Here is a 22,749-nt window from a genome sequence, read left to right as displayed (position 1 = left end):
CTTTGCCTCTCACCCTCCCTAAAGGGATATTTGGAACTCCAGCTTCCACTTATTCACATCCTTGTAGATTTTTGCTCCTTTCCTCTTGGCATTTTGATCTCTAAACACTTGAATAAGTAGCATTTTGATTTTGTTACGACGGGCAGCAGGGATATTCTTCTGTCGCTACAGCACATGCACTTAATACACAAGAGGCTCTCAGTGAGTCAGGTTTCACTGCCAACATTGGGTTTTCTGTGTGAACCATTCATTTTGCTGAGTTGGCATTTATACATTCCCCCTCCCCCTCTCACCATTTGAAATCTGAGGCAAATATAGGCTTGAAGTCGTAACTTTTTTTTTTTTTTTGCCCAGAAGGCTGAGCTCGTGGTGTTTACATGTGGCCACCCAAATTCCAGACCAAGCTGCTGAAACCTTGTTTTGCCATTCACGAAGCGTGTAAGGCCTGCCTGGTGCTGGTTCCCACATTCCTGATCTGGGCAAGCCAGATTGCAGCTCCTCACTCCCAGCCCACTGCTCTCCCCCATGCATCTAACCTTACAGGGATGAAGCAACACAAAGGAAAGCCCAAACAAGTGCAAACTAATTTTTCCACAAATTTAAGCGCAGTATAGCCTCCCCCTTCCTGCCTTCTCTCACCATCGTCCAGCTGTGCCCATAAACCAGAGCCTGACAAACCAATGCGGGAGTGGAAGGCAGCTATTAAATCCGCTCCCTGGAGCTTTAACACTTGCAGCAATTTGTAGTGGAATTATTCTCCCCGCTTTCTTTGCAGCCTGCCTGCAGCCCTCTGTGCAGGGTACAGGGCTGGGGCCAAGCAGCTCCATGTCTGCAAATATCCCCACTGCAACTGGGGCTAGGGAGAGGAACCGTGTATGGCTCAGATGGGCACAGGTCCCTGTGCTGGCACCCCAGCTGGGGAGCAGAGGCCAAGCTCAGCCTCTTCTTCTTGAAGCACATTGTTGTTAGTGTTAGCTAATCTGCAAGATATGCCAACTGTCTGGCAAGCAATTCCAGGCAGCACTGTTTATTTAGGATAGGACTGGGCTGCACAAGTCCAAATTAGACTTTTTTTTTTTTTTTTATATTTACCTCAGCCAGGAATTTTTGAAGGTGTGCTGGGCTTTCAGAGGCAGAGAAACAGCAAAATGTAACACAAGCCTGGAGCTCTGTAAGGGTTTGTGTTGCTTTGTTTTTATTTTTTTTTCCTTGCCTTTTCTTTAGGCTCCTTGGAAGCCAGAAACCAGCATGCATTTATGCACTAAATTCTCTTTATCTCCACAGAACAGATGTACTGATTTGTTTTTCAGTATAATACTACAGAAACAGCTTCGTATCTTTATCCTGGGTGTACCATCAATCACTTGGCTGGTACACACTGGAAAAGTAAGACGAGGACCTCCTTGTGTTACCCCAGCCCTCCTTTGCTGCCACCACTGTTCCAGATGAAAAGCAGACCATGAAACCTCAGCTCTGATCACAAGATGAGCTAACTGGCCCCTCAGCAGAGCATCAAGATCTTCTAGAGCCCTGGACCCCTCAAAACTACTACCCCTACAGCTTTTAGATTTTCACATGTCAACGCTTAAACTAAGCATACCAACTACATATGGAAGTTCACAAAAAAAAAAAAAAAAAGACCTAGCTGATACTATTTCTTCCCTGTTCCAATATTGCCAATGAAGGGAAATAAGATAGGAGCACCTGGAACATCTGTTGGCCCCCACCATGCAAGGAATCCAGCCAAGGAATTCCCAAACATGCAAGTAAACACAGACCAGGCCTCAACTCAAGGACAACAAAGCAGCTCCTTCACCGCTACAGAGACAAATATGGAGCTTAACTCCCAAAATTACTCACTTTTAGAAGAACAACTGCCCTCAGGACTGAGCAGGACAACTGCTGGTGGTGGTGGTCCCAGCCCAGGAGCCCTCCAAGCCTCCCCCAGGGGACTCAACCTCCAAGCAAACCTAAGCTGCGTCTTGCCACTGTCTTTATGGCCTAATTAATCTGGCTAATTATACCTCTCAGCTGCTTGATTGCAGATTGACTGGTGCTCTTTCAGCCTTTCCAGCTCAGCTGCATGGAGGTCATCTTCACATTTCTCCTGCCCACAGGTGGGCAGATTCAACCATTCTCAGACGGAATCCTGTGTCCTTCCCTGCATACCAGTAAAATACTTTAATCACTTAATGGATATCTTTTCCATCTTGGCTAATTGAGCTTCAGACTGTTTGTATTCATGTTATTCCCAGGCATGTGCCAACGCAGTAGAGACACCTCCATAGCTTCCTTCACAGTCCACAAGAAACACCATGGGTCTACCTCTAACTTAAAGAAGTCTCTTTACAAAAAAACATGAGGAATTGTTACAACGAGCTTTGCTCACCACAGCATAGTAGCATCAAGTACAAAACCCTGAATGCTCTCTGCATGGGTTGATGCTGAAGCAACTGAAGCAAAACCACTCATAAACCTGGAACCAACACTCACCAGAGAAAACTGCCCTGAAATTGCCCTCTAAGACCTGCCTGTTGAGACAGGGTGAAGGTTTTGTGAATGACAAACCTGCATTTATTTGGAAATAAGCATCAAATAGTGCCATTTATCTTTTATTCTCGTGTTGATGCTCAAACCCAGGGGTTATTATCCATCCAATGGTTTAAAGATGAAGTGACCTCTTCATCTGGACAGGATCTCCTTCCCTTGGGGGATATCTTTCAGCAGCTCATTAAGCTTTTTTACCTATAACTTTGACCCCAGCCTCAGTTTTCAAACAACGGTTTGAAGTGTCTGCCATTTTATCTCCAGAACTGATTTTGCCTGAAAGTTCACTACGCAGCTCTGGGATGGTGAGGGCTCCTGTGAAACCCTCCTTGACAAACAATGTCCACAACAGAAGGATTAACTCCATAAACACGAGTTGTAGCACAGGCAAAGCACAAAGTAAAGAGGCAGTCCAGATTGTGATCATTTCTGCACTACCTTTTCTAGCCACTAGCAGCTATTCAAGGGAAGTCCCTGTTGACCCTCCCTCAGAGAATCTCAAAGGGAAAATGGCAGAAAGGAAAAGGAAACACAAAAAAAAAAAACATGAAAATGTGATTTTATCATTTTGTGTATTATCAGTGGTATCTGCTATGGAGTTTTCATTTCCTTTTTGTAAAATCTAGGTGTCCCACATGACTGGGGGAAGAGCAGAGAATGAAGCTTCCTTAAGAGATAATTTATGTAACATACTGAGATTTCAAGTAAAGAGGATACCTTTGGAGAAAGAAATGTTGGTGAATAAAAATTCCAGGTTCCTATCAGCAAGAATATTTTCAAAGAACCCAAGTTCATGCTTTTCTCCTCGTTTCCTCTATAGCAAATGTGGTTTTATGTATTTTTCTATTTCCTCCTCCTTCTCTTTCTGTTATCTACTCCAGCTGTTCCTTTTCTCCCTCCCCTCTTGCATCCATTTTTTGCTTATAATTAATTGCCTCTGAAGTAGACTGTTACTAAAAAATTTGAGACCACTTTCAAACCTTTGACCCTAAACAACAAATATTACATATCAGTGGAACAATTAATATTCTTAATTCTAAAAATTCTGCTCTCATGTTTAAATCAAAAGGTTAAGACATTGATCGGTCTGCTTTTTAATAATGCATTCACAGCTTTATTTTCCAGTGAAGAGCAATAGATTTCCATGCGCAAGCTGGGAAAGAAGAAAGGCTGCTCCCTGGAAGGAGCTCTTTTTTGCGGCATTATTTGTTTTCCTTCTATTCATTGCCCTTGCCATTAGCCCAAAAATTCATCCTTTTATCTGAAAAGTAGCTGTGCTGCTTATGGATTTTTTTAAATGTGCTAATTATTCCCAATCCTCAGCCTCTGAAGTAGCTTTCTGTGGAGCTCTAGATTCATGTAACTCCAAGTGAAGGATGGGTTTCTTCTCAGCCCAGTTTCCCACAAGCATTTCTCCACTGCTGGACCTCCCACACCCCTGCACCTGATTTATCCCAGAGCCAGCAAGAGGGAAATCACGCCTGCAGCTTCAGGCGTGGCAGAGAAAGATGTGAGAGGTACTAATAAGCTCAGCTCCTCCAGCTTTCATTCTGACAGAAACAACCCTTGTGTTGAAAAAAAAAAAAAAAAAAGACACAAAACATGCTGAATCATCCAAAATGTTGCAGATAATGATTCGGACCTTGCTGAAATGAGATACTCATTTCTCTGTGTCATTTTCATTCTTTCCTACAGATTGCCTTAACCTTGGGCACAGACGGAAGAAATTTCTTTCCTTTACTGCAGTTTCTCTTCTGTCAGAAAAGGCGGCATAAAACAGTGAATGCTCTGTGTTAGAGCAATCAGAATAAATGGACAAGACATTTATAGCAGTTCTGGTTTAATATATGTGGCTGCCTGCTAAGAGCTTTGCTCTACCCAGAAAATACCCTCCTCGCACACTGGCACTTTGATGTTTTATTTTCTTTTCTCTCCTTTTTTTTTTTTTTTTTGCCCCAAAGAAAGGGCTAAGATACACAGAAAAATGGTTGAATATACAGCTTCCAACAAAATTCCATGATAGATAAACCTTTCCTGAGTGGCTCTTGTCAAAAAGGGACAGGCATTGCAATAAATATAAAAGCAATGTATATTTTGTTTTGGGAAATATGTTACTTTTTTTTTTTTTCAATAAAAATAACCACAAGCTCTAGAATCTGCTGTTTTCTTCCATTTAGAGTCCTCAGCTTTTGTTTTCTTTCTTTCTTTCTTTCTTTTTTTTTTTTTTTTTCTTGCTGTTGAGAAAGCAAAGCACATGGAGTCAAGGAACCCTGGAGGGAAAAAAATAAAAATAAAATATGGATTAAGAAAACTTTAAAAATTACAGCTGGAATGAGTAATTTTTCTGAAGATTGATTTTGATTTTCACAGGGCTTTTTCAATGAAATATCAAAATATATGGGGAAAGAAAGTTAATAATATTTGGACTATAATGGAATATTGACCTATTTTACCTCTGAGAGAGGAATAAATCTAGGAGGTCTAACAGATAGCTCATCCTGTTACAGTCAGTTCTTTTCCAGAAGAAAATGGGGGGGAACCAGTTGCCACAATTATTATCCTCCTTCTCCTCATTATTCTTATACTTAGAAACACTAATTGTACTTATAGTGCTTGCCAGAGGGAGCTGTGAAATGCATTTTATTTCTCACAAAATATCCCGGAGATGTAAATTAGACAAAAACAAGGCTCATGCCTCTTTTGACTATTTCCATGCTGATTTTAGATATATTTTCATTTAGCATTTAGAAGAAAAAAATTACAAATAAAAAAATAAGTGAAAGTGAGAAACATTTGCCACCCAGAATAATTTTTGAAATGACGTCACTTATGTGCATGCCTTTCCCACTCGATCTAAAGGATGTTTTACCTGCTGCAGGACTCTGGACTGGAGGTGTGCAGGCTGAGCTTTGTGCTATGAGATACAAGAATTTAACTAAGATAAACCAATTCTTTTATGAACAAACACGTCTGTTAATTGTTTTCTGTGATATAAGGGTAATGGATGTATTAGCAAACTCCAGATGAATAAAGGAGAAGAGATAAGCTCCTCTTGTTGATAACAGTTTAATTCATCCACTTGGAGAATACATGAAACAACGTGTGACTTAAATAACTGGTACCAAAGACCATTTAGGAAAGTATGTGAGTGAGGGAAAGAAATAAACTACTGGAGTGAAAATGGAAACAGACTGTGGGCAGGAAGTCACATCAGGTTGCTGCTTGCAAAGAACTGCTATCAGAAATCATCCTCCTTAACCACTATATTTAATTAGGAGCTTATTCATGGCATGTGCTCATCTGTGCCACAGAAGGGTGCCTTGCACTACCAGGTGGTCACTGACAGACACCCAGAAAGGCAGGACTGATGCACAGACAAGGAGAAATGCAGTTGCCCTGCCAGAGGCCCTGAGCCTTGCTGGCACCACTCCGCTGGCAGGGCCGGAAGATGTAGGCAGAAGATACAGCAACAGCTCTACGGATCTCCCTTCACCTTGCTCATTTTCAGGAAGATTTTTTGGTGGTCAGTTGGTTAGGATACGTAGAACTCCTAAACAAGACCTTTCACTTTCTGGGAGAGGCCAGCACATGAGTTATCCTGTGCTTCTCATCTGCTGCAAACAGAGGCCTTGCCAACCTGCCAGGAGTCAAACCATGGGCAGCAGGGAAGATTTCAGAACATGAGGAGACACAGTTACACCTTGCCATTCTATACTGTCAGGAAATCTCTTTCCCTTCGTCTTTTCTTTGTCTCCTCTCTGATCTTGTTTCCCAGACCTACCTGGCTTTAGTTTTTCTTTGCTGAAACTTTGGCTTCAAACCTGGGGTGGTTCACACCACATCTTGGCCTGAATGTTTAATCTAGTGTCATCAAATTATAGGTTTTCTTGTACACTGGAGTGTTTGTAATAATCAAATGAACTTAACCTCAGTCAGTTTTGATTTCTTGTCAGAAAAGGACTCAGCGGGCCTTCTTGATTCAGGCTTCTATTTTTTCTTCTTCTCCACTTTTTTTCAAAGTCCTTTCTGACAAAACCAAAACCTTTGGGTAATATTTCTTATTTATTTCACTGTCTGAATCTAATTTGAACAGATGCACTGAGAATGACAAAAGTTAAACAGCCTGAAAAATAGGTTTCCAGCCCTTGAGGCAAACATTTAAACTTCCACCCCCCACCCCCCACCCCCCCCCCCAAAACAGCCTGAGAAAACCCTGCTGCTGAGCTAAGGGTTAATTTAGAAACAGCTGCATCCCCTTGTTTTACTCTTTAACCAGGCTTAAAGTGAAAACTTCATGTCTCAGGTACAACAGAATAACTAAGACAAGAAGAATAACTAGGACAAGAAGTAATTGCACATCACTGTTGGGTATCACAAGTCAAATAAGATGAAACCATTTGTGAAATGCTTTGTTTTCCAGGGCTGATGTAGCTTGTAAGCCACTTTATTCTTTCATTACTGCTGTCCTTAAAGCTCACATGCAGTTCAGACAATTCACATAAAATGAGCTCCGATTCCTCTGCTTTCTTGAAGATCTCATGATACTTTCTGAAGAGTTCGCTCCCAAGTCAAAGTCTTTTCCATCCAGTTCTTTCCTGGTTTTGCTTCTTTGTCTAAGTCCTAGATCTTTTTTGCTTCTGCAGTTGAGTTAAATAGTAGTGCTTCTCCCCAGAGATAGATACATTTCAGCAAGAGGTTACTTTGTCCCTATGCAAATCAACAGAACGAGAAATGAGGAAAGGTAAAGTATCTTTCAACACTCAGTACATCATCAAATGTGAGCTAAAACATTAAATTTGTAAAAATAATAAAAAAGAAAAAAAACACCAAACATTTATGAGGGAGTAAAAACACACATTCCTTCTCAGTAAAATAACACTAAGTCATGCTGTCCCCCCACTCTCACATCTTTGTGACACCATAGGCAAATGCCTATGTGATCACCTAAAAGTCTCTGAATTTTCGTGTTTTATGATGTTTTCATCTATCCACGTATAAGCATATACAGTTTATATAAAGCACTTGATTTACAAGACCTACTGAATGTCACACAAATACCACTAACAGCCCCGCATACAGCTAAGAATTACTTTACTACCAGCCAGTGTGCTGGAACATGTTTATACAAACTATGTATCAAAAAAAAAATAATAATAATAATCAAAGAATATAAACATATACAAAAAATAAAACCTGTTTTCAGGATGCTGAGAAAAGTTAGAAAGGTCTCAGATGATGAGATATTTGCCATGACTAGTTCACCCAGTTCTGCTCCTAACCACCAGCAAATCCATAGCAAGATTCCAGCAACCGCTCTGGTTGTTTTCTTTTGGTTGTTTTCTTTGGATTTTATTCTAATTAAAGACATCCAGAAAGGTTCAGGGGTTTATTGGTCTTCAGAATATAATTAGAGATCAGATCTAACAGTGTTATTCATTTGTGGAGATAAAGGACTAGCACTATTAAAAAACCACAGTCATTCAGGAAATGCACCAATTAACTCACAGATTTGTACTATCCATGTGGTGCATCCACACGCATGTACATGTATACATATGTGAACATAGGAATATTCGAATCTTTGATATTGGAATGAATATTTCTCATTTAGCTTTGTAAAATGTGGTTACAGTGCTTCAGAGCTGAGCCAAAAGCAAAGAAACAGCACAGCACCCCTCCCCATGCCCACTGTGAGCAGTCCCTGGGGACGCTCAGTCTCTCTGAAATATTGGCCAATAAAGACCATGACACATGCCTTATTTCAGGTCTCAGTGACTGGTGAGGTACCCAGAGAGCACCAATGCAATTATTCCTGTACCTGGTCCTTTACAGCCACCCAGGGCTGGTTCACATGCCTTACTCAAACTCTTTGGAGATACAAAGCACCCGGGTGCAACTTTTTTGTTCCCAGAGGTAGACCTTACCCCACGGACACCGAACTCCCACTGCTGGCATCATCAGTGATGGTGATGTTGAGCAGCTTGGTTTGGCTCCTGCACTGAACAAGACTTTGAAGTCTAACTTCTCTTCACTGACAACACAGCATTCATTTTCAATCCTCCTCCATTCATGGGGCTCTGTAATGCCCTGATCAAGGAGGTGTAGCAATGTAAGTCTACCGAGAATAGACTTGTTTTTCTTAGTTACCTTTTATGTTCCTTGTTTGAGTAGCTCCTGGATTCTCAGTCATAAGCAATGTGAAAATCAGTGCCGTGGAAACTCAGGTTAAGCTCCTAAATCTTCCTCTGGAGAACAGGCACTGTGTCTCACTGCTGAATCAGCAACTGTCAACTCAAAAGGTTGATTAGACCTGACAAGAGATCCTGTATTATTCCCTTAGTAAATGCTAGAGACAAGCCCATACAGCCTTCACACAGTTTTCTCTGTTTCTTGTTTTCTTCAACCCTTACATTGCTCTGCTCTCAGCTCATTCTTATTGTGGCTGCACTCCTCTTTCACTGCAAGTGAAGGAAACATATGTTCAGTAGGAAAAAGATCTGTTCTGCTAGTTAGATGTTATCTGTGATGGGATAGCTTCATTCCCCCCTCATGCCTGATATGGTGCTTGTGTAGCTAAATATCTGACAACAGAATCACAGCAGAAAGACTCAGGCCACGAAGCTTCAAGTCACTTCTGCTGCTTCGGGAAAAAGCTGTGCCTAAGCCGCATGGCTGGAGCTGGTGAAGTAAATTTTGGGGCCTCAGAACAAGTCCAAAAGCTTAATCTCATCTGAACACAGCACATCTGGTAGTCCTGATGCCTTTCAAGTGAAAGCAACACAGCAAATTTGAACACTTCACTTCTTTGATAGGAAATCAATGCCTACTTTTAGTATTCATCTTCCAAACTAGATTCTCCTTTCCGCACACCAAGTTCCTGTCCTTAAGGCAGCTGCCTTCTGCTTTCCAGAGGCATTCAAGACGGGGCTGGAACAGAGGGGAGGAAGGGAAATGATCATCAATGTTTTGGTCACAGGGAGCAGATGCAGGGTAACGACAGATCTGCGGCAGCCTTCGCACGCTGGGTTTCTGCCCGCACTATTTACTTGTAGCATATGAAAGAGATGCTGTTTATGGCACTTGCAGACCAGTCTTGCTATTTAAAACACTTTGCCATACTGTTTTCAAAATCTTCGCTACACCCTTGGTGCCAAGTGAAAAGCAAGCAGGGAATCAAACGTTAAACGTCTGCGAGGCTCATGACAGCAACGTCTGCGCCAAAGAAATCTGGCATGTCTGAACTCCTCATCCTGCGAAGGATTTTTTTTCCCTTTCTCCCCCACTCTCTATCTTTCTTTTCTTCTCAGCTTCCCACCACATCCTGAGGTTTGAGTCACTGTGGGTTGCATTTTTATCAACAATGAAACACAGAGACACCTTTCACAGCTGCTGAGCTGGTTACTTGCTTGGAATTTGGCTTTATAAAGGCTAGTTGTTTGCTTTTAGAGAGTTCACACACATGTATATGCAGCCTCAGACTTGCACACAAAGAATTCTCCGTTTGCTTATGCTGCAGCAAAACAGCACAGCCATAGACCATTGAATATGTCATCAGGGACAAGCCCTGCCGTCCTGTCACCCAGAAGCAGTGAGGCGATGCTGCCTAGGCAAGCAGGTAGCCCAGTGTTTAATTAGGACCCTGTAAAAGAAAAATAAATAAATAAAAATCAACAGATGATGAGCCTTTCCAGGATGCCAGATACACTGAGGAGCGACAACAGCATCAAGATTAATGTTACTGATTTAGGATCGTTATGAGGAGAATTGGTTTTAGAGCTGTATAGTGCTTTGCAGCTTCTCATTTCAACATAGCTCCTCATCCCTCTATGCTCCTTAATGATGGGGAAACATTATTGCCCAGCCTGCTTCCATATGTGCTGGTGCTTCTCCAAAGTGGCCTGTTCCGGTGGCATCAGCAAACCTGGTTAATTTTTCCCCTTGATATCCCCTCTCCCCTGCCCCCGAGCCCGGCACGCTGTTTTTCATTTTTGCGCTGCCTCTGCACTTCCTGATTCCCGCTCATACTGCACATGATGAACTACAGCAAGAAAGGCTCTTCTGATGGTATTTCCTGCCTGTCAAACAGCAGGAAGCATCAGAAACCTTGTGAGAAAACCATTTCACATGACACTACTAAGTTAATAATGCAGGCCCAGATGGCCGGGATGGGTTTGGACAGCATTCAGGTTAGTATCTGAGTGTTAGGATGTTTACCTGAACTTTTGATCCTGTGGAGGTTTGGCTATCTCTTTCAGGTTCCACATAAGCTTTTATGCTGTCTACTGTGCTTTTTTTCTAGCCAAAGGAGTTTCATGAGGAGAAATTTATTATTTATGCCTCCTGATCAGCTCAAGGTGTGCATGGAGCAATAAGTGGCTCTCGTTGCATAAGGATGTTCTCTAATGGTATGGCTTCTTGCAGTTTCTCCTGACTTGTGGGGTTTTAGCACACACACATTCTGACAAACTTGGATCTGTTGTTCGTATGTTCGTAAATCCCTTCGCTAAACCCTTTGAGACATGAGCAACCCTTCATTCAAAGATTTTGCAAGCAAACAAAGTGAAAAATTTCTCTGTCATTGTGTTTCAGTCATTGAATACAGAGAAAGGAAAGTATATTGTGTGATTTAGATCACCCATCATGTAAAATGAATAGGAATTGAATCAAAGAGTGTACACTGTCTGAACTTGTTAACAAATATTGGAAGAAAATGCTTGAAAGAAATTAGGTTCACTTCCCAAATGATTCACGAGTCAGAAGAGGAGTTATGGTCCTGCTTGGAAAGGATGGAGTTCCTCTTGAACTTAGCATCTACCCTTAACAGCAAACACATGCTTAAATCCATGTAAGATGAGCAAGACTAAAGAGTGCTGAGCTGGGACACTAACATGGAACATTTTCAGCTGTTTTCAACACTGGAATTTTTTCCCCAGCATCCTGCAGATGGTGCCGGAAATCCCTGAGGCAGCCTAGGGCACTTGGGTATTCATTCTGCATGTCAAAATTCCCCTGAAGGCTTTGCAAAATGTGAACCAGCTCTGCTTTGTATGCGTCTGCATGACAATGTTAGCTACTGATTTCTCTCGGAGACAGTATAGTTCCAAAAAATCAAAGGTTCAATTTTGCTGTAGTGGTAAATGGAAATAAAAGCCAGGCAAACTACCAATTTCCTGCCTGAAATGAAAGTAACTACCGAGATGCAATAAAAAAGTCAAAGATTCAAACTCTGTGATTCAGCAGAGCTTTGCAGGACGTACCTGAAAGTGTCTCTTCCCTTTATTTTTCTCATCTATTCACAGGTCAACCAGACTTTCCTTACTGTGATGTGCTGGCAGCAAATCACATTTCATGAGACAGCTACAGTCTGCAACATCGTGTCTGCTGTTCTTATTAACAATTTTTCCCCTCATCTATGTCTGCTCCATCTGAAACAAACAGTCTACGTCAGACGTTCATTATATTGATGATGTCCCAATGACAACCAATTTATTTTCCTGCCTGCACCTCCATGAATTGTATTAGTAATGATGTCTATCTGCTGTAGAGATGCTTTGTAAAAACTGATGGTCTGCCATGAGGATACTTAATTACATCTTCTTAAAGGAATACAATTAAGTTTGCAGGTAAAAGATTGCTCTGGGGTTAAAAATGTATCTTCAAATTAGTTTTCCTGGTGGGTAGGATGTTTAATTTTCATTTCAGTAACCAAACTGGAGAATTGATCTGAGAGGCCTAGTAAGATGAATGCTCTCAAAGGCAGTGATGACACCCATCTGAGCTGTCATTCAGCCTTCAGCCAATATGATATCTGGTGGTAAAACCAGGAAAAGAGCATACATATTTGACAGTGCATCTAGCCATGTGGGACCTCCTGCAGTACAAATACCATATGCTGATAGTGCCAGGACTGTCAGCCAGTTACACAGGGTGGTGATGAAATTGCAGCTCTTGGTTTGCATTTTCACAAAATGCTCACCTTGGATAAGATTGTGTGTTTGCCAACAAAACTACAAGAACGTGGCATTCCCAGTTTATACAAGCATCCGTGGGACAGCCTGCCACCTTCTGATGGGGCTGCAAGACTTGGGGCACCACTGCCATATGGGTCCTCAGCCCAGAAATGGGCAGTGTGAGGATATGTTGTCCAGGCAGCAACCAACTCATTCCCTCAAGCCACAGAAAGCATCTGGGTTCTCCTGAAGCCTACACAGGAAGCAGGGATCTTTCATCTGTGGTTTCCAAACTGTCCTGACTCTGGTAAAATTTGGATTTTCTGCAGTGGCTTCATTTGACTCCTTGAGATCATTTATCCTTTCAGCTCAGTCTGCTCTGATGTTTTCCACATCACCTCTGACATATTTAGTTTCCACATTAGCTGTAACATATTTATTATTTTTAGCTGAGCAATTCCTTTCTGAAAGCAAATCACTTTTTCATAACATTTTGGAAGTGAACCCAAGAAGATGCCTGAAAGGAATTTCATGAAAATACATGTAGCAATACTTCTCTGCAAAGCAAATTGTAACTCATTTAACATGCAGATCTCTTCAAGTGCTGGAAACCACCTGCTCCCCAAAGCACACAATTCTGAAGTCCAAACCAGAAAATAAATAAATAAAAGTGGCTACATACACACACACACAAATCCTTATCCGAGTCTATTTTAGCACGTCAGAAACCAGAAACTGTCGATGTGAAAAAGAACATAAAGAAAAAAATCCTTTGTGTACTATTACTTTAAAAATAGTCTATCATAGTTATTTCCAGAATATGTCAGCATATAATTTAAAGCAAATGTTTTGGATGAAAACAGAGGTTTTCAAATTACTTGTGGCAAATAATATTTATAATAATATTGATTTTATTTGTGGTCTTTTCTCTCCTGTTTCCTGCTAAACCACTCATTACTGGAACATATTTACTAAACAGTTTGGACAAATGTTTGCCAAGCTGTTGTTTTCTGCAAATTGTACATTATGATATTTTTGTTAGTTGATTTTAATAATAACGATTATACTAGTTGGCTCAACCACACAATAAAAATTTGGTTTCTTGACTGGAGAGACTGAAGAACTTCAAACTAAAACCAACAAATAGTAAAATTGTTTTCACTTCTAGGTGCAACATCTGGTTGAAAACAAAAGCTAGGAGAGTTCATAGCGTTTGCAACTCATAAAAATAATAACTGAAAAAAATCATTAATCACAATTTAACCAAACTCATTAATCACAATTTGACCAAAACCTTTGCGCTGACTAAAGTTTCCAGCCAATTCATGGGAGCATTTGTGAATCACTTTAAGTACTATACCTGCTCCAGATGACTGAACAACCAAAAAGGGAGACTATTCTGGAAAAAAGCTAGAGGAGACATTTGAGCTGAGCCGTGTTTGGGAGCGCTGGGAATATCTTTTGCCTTGCTGGTTCCTATGGCTGGAGACCCCTCCACTCCCCAGCAGATGCTGCTGAGGCCATCCTCTCCCCAGGCTTCTGACCAAGCTGGTCACCCCAGACCCAACGTCCATATCTTACCCATTGAGGAAAAGTCCCTCCAGCCCTACAGATTTTTCCATGCACGTACTAAAGATTAAATCAAACCTCCAGATACAAAAATCCCCTGTTCTTCGGCAACATTTGGATTGGGGTTGAGATCCAAACTCCATGGCTCAGGACTGTTGCCAGTTCTGTCGTGTCTTTCCATCCCTCTTTCTGGACACGATCGATAGCAGCCGTGCCAGTAGAAATGAGAGTTAGAAGCTGTTTTTAGAACTCTGCTCCTTTTGCTTTCATACAAATTAGCAAGAATATTTGAACTGAAGCTCCATGAAATTTCCATCTTCTTTCTGCAGACCTGGGGTTTGGATCGGGTCCAGCTTGAAGGTGCTTAGCACACCGCAGGCCAAGACCTGGTCCTGCTCCCTTTCAGGGCAGTTGAAACTTAGCACTGAAATCCACGGTGAACTCAGGATTTTAACACAGTGACATGCACGCACGCACACACACACACACACACAAAATACCACTAAAGAACCTAGGAATTTGCTCCTTTTGCTCAGTTTTGAATGATTCAGTTTAATTCCTTCCTACATCATATTGACCTTGGCACTAAACCTCTTGAAATCGACAGATGGGCCTACTTTGGTGAGCTTTGCCTTCAGCCTATTCTGACAAAAGCATCAATTCTTCACATTACAAGAGGAATGAATGCATGTGGATAGGTATGCCTTTAGAAAAATGTTTAGAATTATCCTTGTTCTCTTATTAAATTCAAGCATTAACTGCAAGATTCATTTGCTCTTTATAAGCAAACTGTCTATGAGACTTTCATATGCATGAGCCATAAATATTGCATTTAGTCAGCTCCGTGCCACATTATTAATAGGCATTCTGTTTACACCCATCAGATTTGATAGAAAACATTGCCTGTTCTGTCAGTAATACACAAGAAGTAGTTAGCACCCATGAAATAAATGCTGCTTGATGTAAATTGCTTCAGAGCTAGACTTAGAAAATGTTTATTTAAGGCCTCGCAACAATCTGTTTGGATACACCGCAGCTAGGGAACATGTCACCTATAATGCTGCCGAGCAGAGGTTCCAGTTAAATCATTTTAATGGTAATACAAGCCATGCTAGCAAAAAATCCATTGCAGAGACTGTAAGTCGTGCCTCTCTATGTTTAAGAAAAGTTGATTTGTTATTGTTCTTCTTTAGGATAGGGTGATTGACTGAGGGAATTGTCTGGAAACCCTCAGAAGAACCATACAGAGCCTTTTGGTGACAGTGTTCCTCGGGGCGAATAGCTGGGTGCAAATGACCAAAGACACACATTCACCCTCCACCATGCCTCTACTTGCAGTCAGCACATTACCAGTTCACCTACAATTTGTTCTTTTAAAGGGCTTTTGGTATTAAAGGGCGGGGAAAAAAAAAATCACTATGTGATACTAAATGTTCTGCTTATCAACTTTAGATTAATATTATCATCTAGGCTGGAAAAGACCTTCAAGACCATCAAGTCCAAGCATAGACCAATCACTAAACCATGTCCTTTCCTTGTAGGAAACCAAGACTGAAAAATCACTTTCCCGTATACAAACCAGCAAGCAGCTTTGCCACCTGGGCATCATACAAAGACTGCCAGAGCTGAATGGAAGCCTCTAGGTAAGCTTCCCATGTTCCCCATAGCAGGAACGCCTAGAGCACAGCCTTAGTATTGCCATTACTTTATTTGACTTGAGGCAATCTCCCAAGGAGGAGCTAATCCAACAGCCCATCGGAGAGCCTGCACATGCTGAAGATATCCCTATCCCAGAAACCTACAGTCAGTTGCTGCTTGGGAGGTGACCAGGTGATGAAAAGCAGTGGTGACAAGAACTGGATGCTGCCATCGGCCTGTGATGAGCGGTGTAATTGGCGTACGACTGGTGTCCTGGCACACCAGTTGGCAGTGCAATGAGAAAAAGCACTCATCCCTAATGAGCCTGACTACTCTGCAGGAGAAAGAAATGTTTTTTCTTTGTTTCCCAGCTTGACTCAGCAAGGAGCAGGTGCAGAGCTGGCAGCAAAACCTAGGAAGTGGTGAGCTGAGCAAGGAGAAAATTATGGTGACCCAGCATGTAATTGCTCCGTGGACAGTTTCTTCTCCCCAAAGACCCTGTAGTGCTGTCTGCAGGTAAGCCGCCCCCTCAGGCATTCACAGACTGAATTCATAGGATTGGAGAGGCTCATGGAAAGCACTTGGGTATCCAAGTTTTATATAATGGTGTTACCTACGATGAGCCTGCTACAGGCTGCGTTGGTATCAGATAAATGGGGTTAGATGAAGCCATATCTATCTCCTCGCATGTTTTTGTCCTGTTTTCCTGATTTATCTATCCTCACTGCCTTTAACTCATTGTCTCTTATTAAAGTGATGGATAAGCTTGGCAACCATGCCCTCTTTAAAAATGAGAGGAAAAAAAGAAGAAAAAGAGTGATGTCCTGCCAGACAGATTTTTCAAGATGATTCTCCATGCATCTGGAATGCAGCAAACCATGAAACGCCTGTACGCCCTTAGAGCTCCACTTTAACCAGCCTGAGGGTGTATTAAAGATAGTGCTGCGAAGGACCAACCCAACTGGCCTGTAGGTAATGTACCAACGTTGAAGGAAGAACATTTTTAAAAAGCTAGATCACTCTGCTCCTTAAGCGCCCTTGTATTCTCCCTGTAAATCTGGCCACACTCACCATGACTGATCTAAAATATTCCATTTTTAATTAGTTCCAGGCTTGTGAATGTGATTGCTACATCTACACGACACAGCAGTGCCAAATCAAAGTCTGAAGCTGATGAACGAGTACTGCACAATTTAAAGACCTGTTGAAGGAGAAAATAGGGCTACTCCACTCTTGGAAATCCCTTTTTGTTAAGCTTGGAGCGACCAGGTCGTCACCTTGATCTCACAGCCCCATTAAAAATGAGCAACTGGGGGATATTATTCAACTTTGCCCAGATTCAAAAACACAGCTCTCAGAAACAATCCAAACCCGTAAGTGCTGGGCTGTACCAAAGACGCCTCTCTGCAGAGGTACTACTAGTAATTGCACCAGGGGGCTGGGGGCTCAGTGAAGTCCTATTCTGAGACTGTCACTGACTCTGAGTCAGGATCTGAGTTACTTTCTCATGGTGGAAATTCACAGCACAGAGATAGAACAATTGTCCCATTTAGTCCCAGCTGACACACCAAATTTCCTCCTCTCGTCATTCTGGCACAGTAAATCTCTTCCTTCAGTATCTTCTTTCGGTAGTATCTAATTCAATGTTGTTTCCTGTTTTTTGTCAGAGGCGTGAACTCTTAATAAGGATGAGACCTAAACGCTGATTGAAGGCACATTGTCGTGATAGTTGGGTGCAATCTTTTCTACATCAATACCAGTTCCTTTACCACAGAGCTCTGCAATGCAGCCACATTAAATGTAAGTCACTTCAGGGGAAAGTTAAAGAATCCCTTGAGAAATTATCTTATAAGGAAGACAATAACATGAGGAGGAATGCACCACTTATAATAAAGCATACAGGCACAACTGATAGACAGAGAGACAGATGGACTGAGAGATAGTCACAAGCATTACTTGGTGGAATTTTATGCCAGCTGGAACTAACATTTTTGTGGTTCACAGAAATCATTGCTCTCTCTGCTTAGATGTCATGACCAAAGCCATCATAAGTCTGTGCATATGCTATTCTTCTCTTTTTACTTTTGCAAATGTTCTGTTACCCTCTTTCTCTCTCAACAGCAAGGCTGAAACTCTCTCACAAGGACTAGGAGGTAAAATCTAAACCATCACAAACTGTGGCTTAAATCAATCTAACCATACGCACTTTTGTAATGGCTCATATTTTAAACTGCAGGTCTGTGTGTAACTGTTCTTCCTTTCAAGCCTCATATAAATAAACAACAACACAACTCTGTGTGTCTGTGCTCCAACAAGCTCTCTCATGCAAGGCTACTAGCACTGATTACTCCTTGCATAAGAGTTGATAACAAAAACATTTTATTGCAACAGCTGTCAGCACGTGGCCATGGGCTGCTTACAAATAGGCAGTGAGGCAGGTCACGAAGGTGGATGCTGGGTTCCTAAGGGTGAGTTATCTAGAAGCAAAGTGCCATTGCTTTCCCAAAAACAAAGAGTCTCTAGCTAGCTGGAAAGCAAGCCTGCTGTTTCTGCCCTGCCTTGTCAGGATTAGCAGTACCTACCTGGGATCTGCAGTGTTGACCATGGCTGTCAATTAAAACTAAACACATTTCAGCGTGGCTGCCAGCCAAAAACACAGAACCTGCCAAATAGTAAACACAGAAGATCTGCCTAGTTTCAAAACAATTGTGCCACCGCTGTGAGAAGGGTGTGCTTATAATTCCTTGTAAGCCAAGGACTGCCTGTGCCAATTCCTAGCTCACAGATGAGGCCTTCAGAAGGAGCCATCCAGAGCTGTCTGCCTGCTATCAGATCTTTTTTCTCTAATTTTAGGATCTCCAGATTTTTTGCTTTATCTTTTTGTCTTTTTTTTTGTTTGTTTTTTCCTCCACCTCAGTAACCTTTCCCTGAACAAGCCTGATTCATGACAGAGTCTTTGCTCTGTCAGCATGGAGGGCACTAAAATGCACCAGACACAAATGAAACCAAAGGGATCAGCCAAAGACCACAACAAGTGGATTTCTAGTCAGGGCATCTGGTTTTGAGATCTCTCTTGAGGAAGGAATCAATTAATCTTCTGAAATTAATTAATAATTGAATTTATTTTCCATTCCAGTCATGTAGTGGTTCAAACTAACAAAGAGAAGTATTGACTAAAAAAATAATTGCCCTCTGTTTGCAATTTTGAAACTGGAAATGGATATGTCTGAGAGAAATACATCTGAAATAACTGGTGATGGAAAAAGATCTCAAAAGGTGGAAATAGATTTGTTTTGTTTTTCCCGAAAGTTTTGGGACATTTCAGCCTTCCAAACAGTACAGCTCAAACCTATTTGTGCTTGTGGCAAGGGGAGGCTCAAAGGAAAGCCTCTCAGCCTGCTCCAATCCAAAACTTGGTTGCAATGGAAATAGTTTTGATTCCCTGAGCTCTTCGAGCATGATAGGAAATACATACGAAGGGATCACAGGTGCAATGAGGAATGGTGACGACTGTACAAACAGCCCATAACGTATGTAAGCAGGCAAGCACAAATAGTTGCAGCGATGATATTAAGGTGAGAGGAGACTTATTTCCTGGCATCACAAGGGCCAGACCTTGGAGGCCTGGCAAGTTCTATTTTTGGTTTGCAAATCATACTTAAAACATACATCAGAAAAAAATATGTTTTTAATTTTATGTTTTAAACAGAAACCAAACATAGATGCCAGAGTGCATTCTTCTGTGTTACACTGAACTTGGTAAAGCCTATGACAGCCATGTTTTATTTTGCTAGAGATATCCACTTGCCTTTTCAATTAGGCTTAGATTCAGTCCAGAAATATGACGGTTTGGGGCCTAAACAGCAATCACATGTTCCAGATTTCACCATTATTGCCTTAAATCTGGACTGTGAAGATCTGACAACACAGCAGGACAGGTAGATCAAGGGAAAGAAATATTGAGACCCTCAAAACTAAACACACTGCATCAATCCCTGGTTTTCATTCTGAAAGCTCCTAAAGCACATTACAAATTGGGTTCTTTATCTCCCCAAATCATTCCATTTACCCACCAAGTAAAACCATGTTAGGAGGTAGGTGAGGGAGGAGAGCAAGAAAGAGGCAGATTTTTAACATCAGCCCAACAAAATCATTTTAAATCAGGAAAAAGATAATTAGCGAACCTAATTACTTATTTTAAACCTAACTACTTATTTCTTTAATCATCATATATGAGGACTCTCACCTCCTTACTTTGACTTTTCTGTGATGCAGGTAACAGTTCCAAGATTCATAACTTACACTGTTTTCAAACTGTTTTGGCAGCCCACAGGGAGCGAAGTATCACATAGGACTGGCAGGTCTTCTCCAAACACTCTTCTGCTCATCCAGAAAAGCTCAAAGCTGTCTTGCTGCAATAGCTTTTCTTCAGGGGGTAACCCTAATATAAACTCTCAATTTGGGCCTCATCAGGGTATAGCAGAACGCCACAGTCACTCTGATTCCTCTAAATCTCAGAGTGGAAATTGCATCATGAAGGAAGAAATAGCAGCAGAATCAGTAGCGTAAAATATTTTTCTATCTGTAAATATCCATATAGCAGCAAATTATTTATGATGAAGGTGCTTAGCATCTTTCCCTCCATTTGAACGTGACGGGCAGTGCAGCATGGTATGTTTGGAAACAAGCAGAAAAAACAGGTTGGCTGTCTGTGGACTTGCCCACCTTCTCTCAGCAGCAGCCTCAAACACTGTTTTGTTTTGACACGTGTTTCCAATAAAAACACAAGGTTCGTATTGACAAGAGGAATGCTGGACCAGACCACTGGCATTTCAGAGCAGCCACAAATCCTGCTTTCTTCAAGCCCCCAAGGGTCAATTCCATGTGGCAAGAATCCCCACTCTCTAATTACTCATGTTCTTCCACAACCAGCCTCGTTATCTTGTGAGCTACTGTCAGCTGAAGCAGATTTTTCAATTATTTAAAGAGGCATTGTCAAGTTGACTATGCTCTATTTAAAAACATAAAATCAATAATATCTTTCCCATTACCTCTGCTATGCCTGTTTTAAACACTACTCTGAAGTTTGGATATGGGCAGTGGAGGTTTCCCTCTTTACAGTCAATACCGCGGAGAGATGCTCTGGTGACCCATGTAAAGGCTGGACTGCTGAGGAGTGTGAATGAAGATAAGTGTTGCCACTGGGATACATTGCTGGAGTAATCTTAATTTCATGACTAGACTAGAAGGCCAACAATTTTTTTTCCTCTGATCTGCCATGTAATAATAAGTGATCTAGAAATTGCCTTGTTCCTGATTCAGAAATTGGCTCTTCCTGTGGCCTAGCAAGGGACAAAAGCCAGTCCAGTTGAGGCCAGTCACACTGGACCACACTTGGCCATTTCTCCCAAGAACCACAGTTCCTGTCTCCTCATTATAAATGTCGAGCAATCAGGGTGTAAAAGAATAAAAGTTCTAGTCAGTGTTTCTCCCCCACCTTCCCTGAGGGATCCTTGCTGGTCCTCACATGGAGGAGGTGCGTGCAAGGCCTACATGGGCTGAGGAGACGTCGTGGCCCTTTGCATGCTCAGGGCAGGTACAGGGGAGTCCCAGCCTGCTCCATCTGTTTATCTATTCAGGTACATGGAATGCGCCTGCAAACTCTCCACCATGAACGATAAGGTCAAGAGCTCAATTTTCTTCCCCATCTCCACAAACCATCAAGGAAGATGTTAGGAGGAAATGCAGCCTACACTAGATGAATATCTCTAAGAATCCCCAAAATTCCTAATACAATAACCAGGAAAAGGACACTGGCTCCTACCCATTTCCTGCAGGGGCAAGAAAGGCATTTGTTTGTAGCTTGACTCTTTTATTTATTGATCTCCAAGAAATGATACATGTGTTAGGAATCATATCTACATAAAGAACAAGGAATATAACCCAAAAGACTGGTACCATGAGCCTTTTCCTCCCTCCTTCCAAACAAGCGAAATACGTATTTTGTTGAACTCATTCTTAAAAATAAATTCCACTCAGACTCCCCAAAACTACAAGAAGAAAACAATCATAAAGAACACAGAGAAAAAAAAAGAAAAAAAAAAAAAAAAAGGCACTCCTGAGACACATTGTTGTTACATGTCATGAATTTCCATGTCTTCACATTTCATCTCACACTGGCATGCTGATAGTAGAAGGCCGAACAAATTTTTTGAACCAACAAGCCAGGCTCTCAGGAGAACAATTTATTTCATTTGTTATCCTTCTGCTTTGATGTACTCCACAATCTCACATGAAATCAGGCTTCAGTGGGAACGGCCAGGCTCAACGGACAAAAGGCAACGGGCTCCCCTCCTAGGACGCTAATCAAAACCATCCAATGTCAGCAGAGGGAAGGCAAAAGCAAAGAGCCAGCAAATAACTGAATAAATACAATTGCTATCCCTTAAATAACCCTGTCATTGAAACACAGAAATACACAGATAACTTGATCCTCCTTCTGAGCAAACAGTGTGCATATTTAACTTGACAGGTTTTTCAAGACTCATATTCCATAGCTTTCCATATTGTCCTCAGCAGGACACAGCCAACAGTCTGGAAAATAATATCTTCCCTAACTTCACTACTCCCTCCCCCACTTTTTTTTTTTTTTTTTTTTTTTTTTGTAATCATCCATATTATTAATAGGAGGCAGCTGGTTCCCATTAATGTTGGGAAAAGTGGTCTATCACAGGAATTATGGTTTAAATTGGCTTGTAGTCTGAGGGAATTAGCCATCTGCACCTGGCCTAACATGGATATTTTCAGGCATACTAATCATAAACAGTGCTTTGTTCTAGTTGTGTCCACTTAGGTCTCTCATTCTGTCTTTTCATTTTCCCCTTAAAGAATGAAAAAAAAAAAATCAGAAGTAAAAAGGAAGAATCCTATTTACTCTTTCACAGAGGAGTTAATCAAAACCTAACTGCTTTGTTAGTGACCTGCATTTTATTTTGTGTTTGTAACTGAGAACATCATTTAAGTTTGAACGGGGCCCAGCAAAAGT

At 41.5% G+C, this 22,749-nt stretch overlaps 1 protein-coding gene and 1 long non-coding RNA gene across 8 annotated transcripts in view; both read right to left on the bottom strand.

The window, feature by feature from the left end:
- Nucleotides 1-2,010, bottom strand: part of MCTP2 (multiple C2 and transmembrane domain containing 2) — a 154,850-nt gene extending 152,840 nt beyond the window's left edge. For all 5 annotated transcript variants that reach the window (XM_021266633.4, XM_013091756.5, XM_038185162.2 and 2 more), the window contains exon 1: nt 1,861-2,010. The gene's annotated coding sequence lies outside the window, so the exon portion shown is untranslated. The remainder of the gene's footprint in view (nt 1-1,860) is intronic.
- Nucleotides 2,011-6,955: 4,945 nt separating this feature from the next.
- On the bottom strand, nt 6,956-20,635 carry LOC106014400 (uncharacterized). Of its 3 annotated transcripts, none has more exons than XR_011812015.1 (4): nt 19,951-20,635; nt 11,805-11,972; nt 8,695-10,186; nt 6,956-7,254 (listed from the first exon to the last, which is right to left on the bottom strand). It is a non-coding gene; the product is annotated as an uncharacterized lncRNA (long non-coding RNA). The 3 variants fall into 3 exon arrangements; XR_011812017.1 differs by having other exon boundaries at nt 20,007-20,635; XR_011812016.1 differs by lacking the exon at nt 11,805-11,972.
- Between the last annotated feature and the right edge of the window lie 2,114 nt (nt 20,636-22,749).

Source organism: Anas platyrhynchos, chromosome 11, assembly GCF_047663525.1.
Source record: "Anas platyrhynchos isolate ZD024472 breed Pekin duck chromosome 11, IASCAAS_PekinDuck_T2T, whole genome shotgun sequence".
Taxonomy (NCBI): Eukaryota; Metazoa; Chordata; class Aves; order Anseriformes; family Anatidae; genus Anas; species Anas platyrhynchos.
This window is presented reverse-complemented; position numbering and strand designations above follow the sequence as displayed.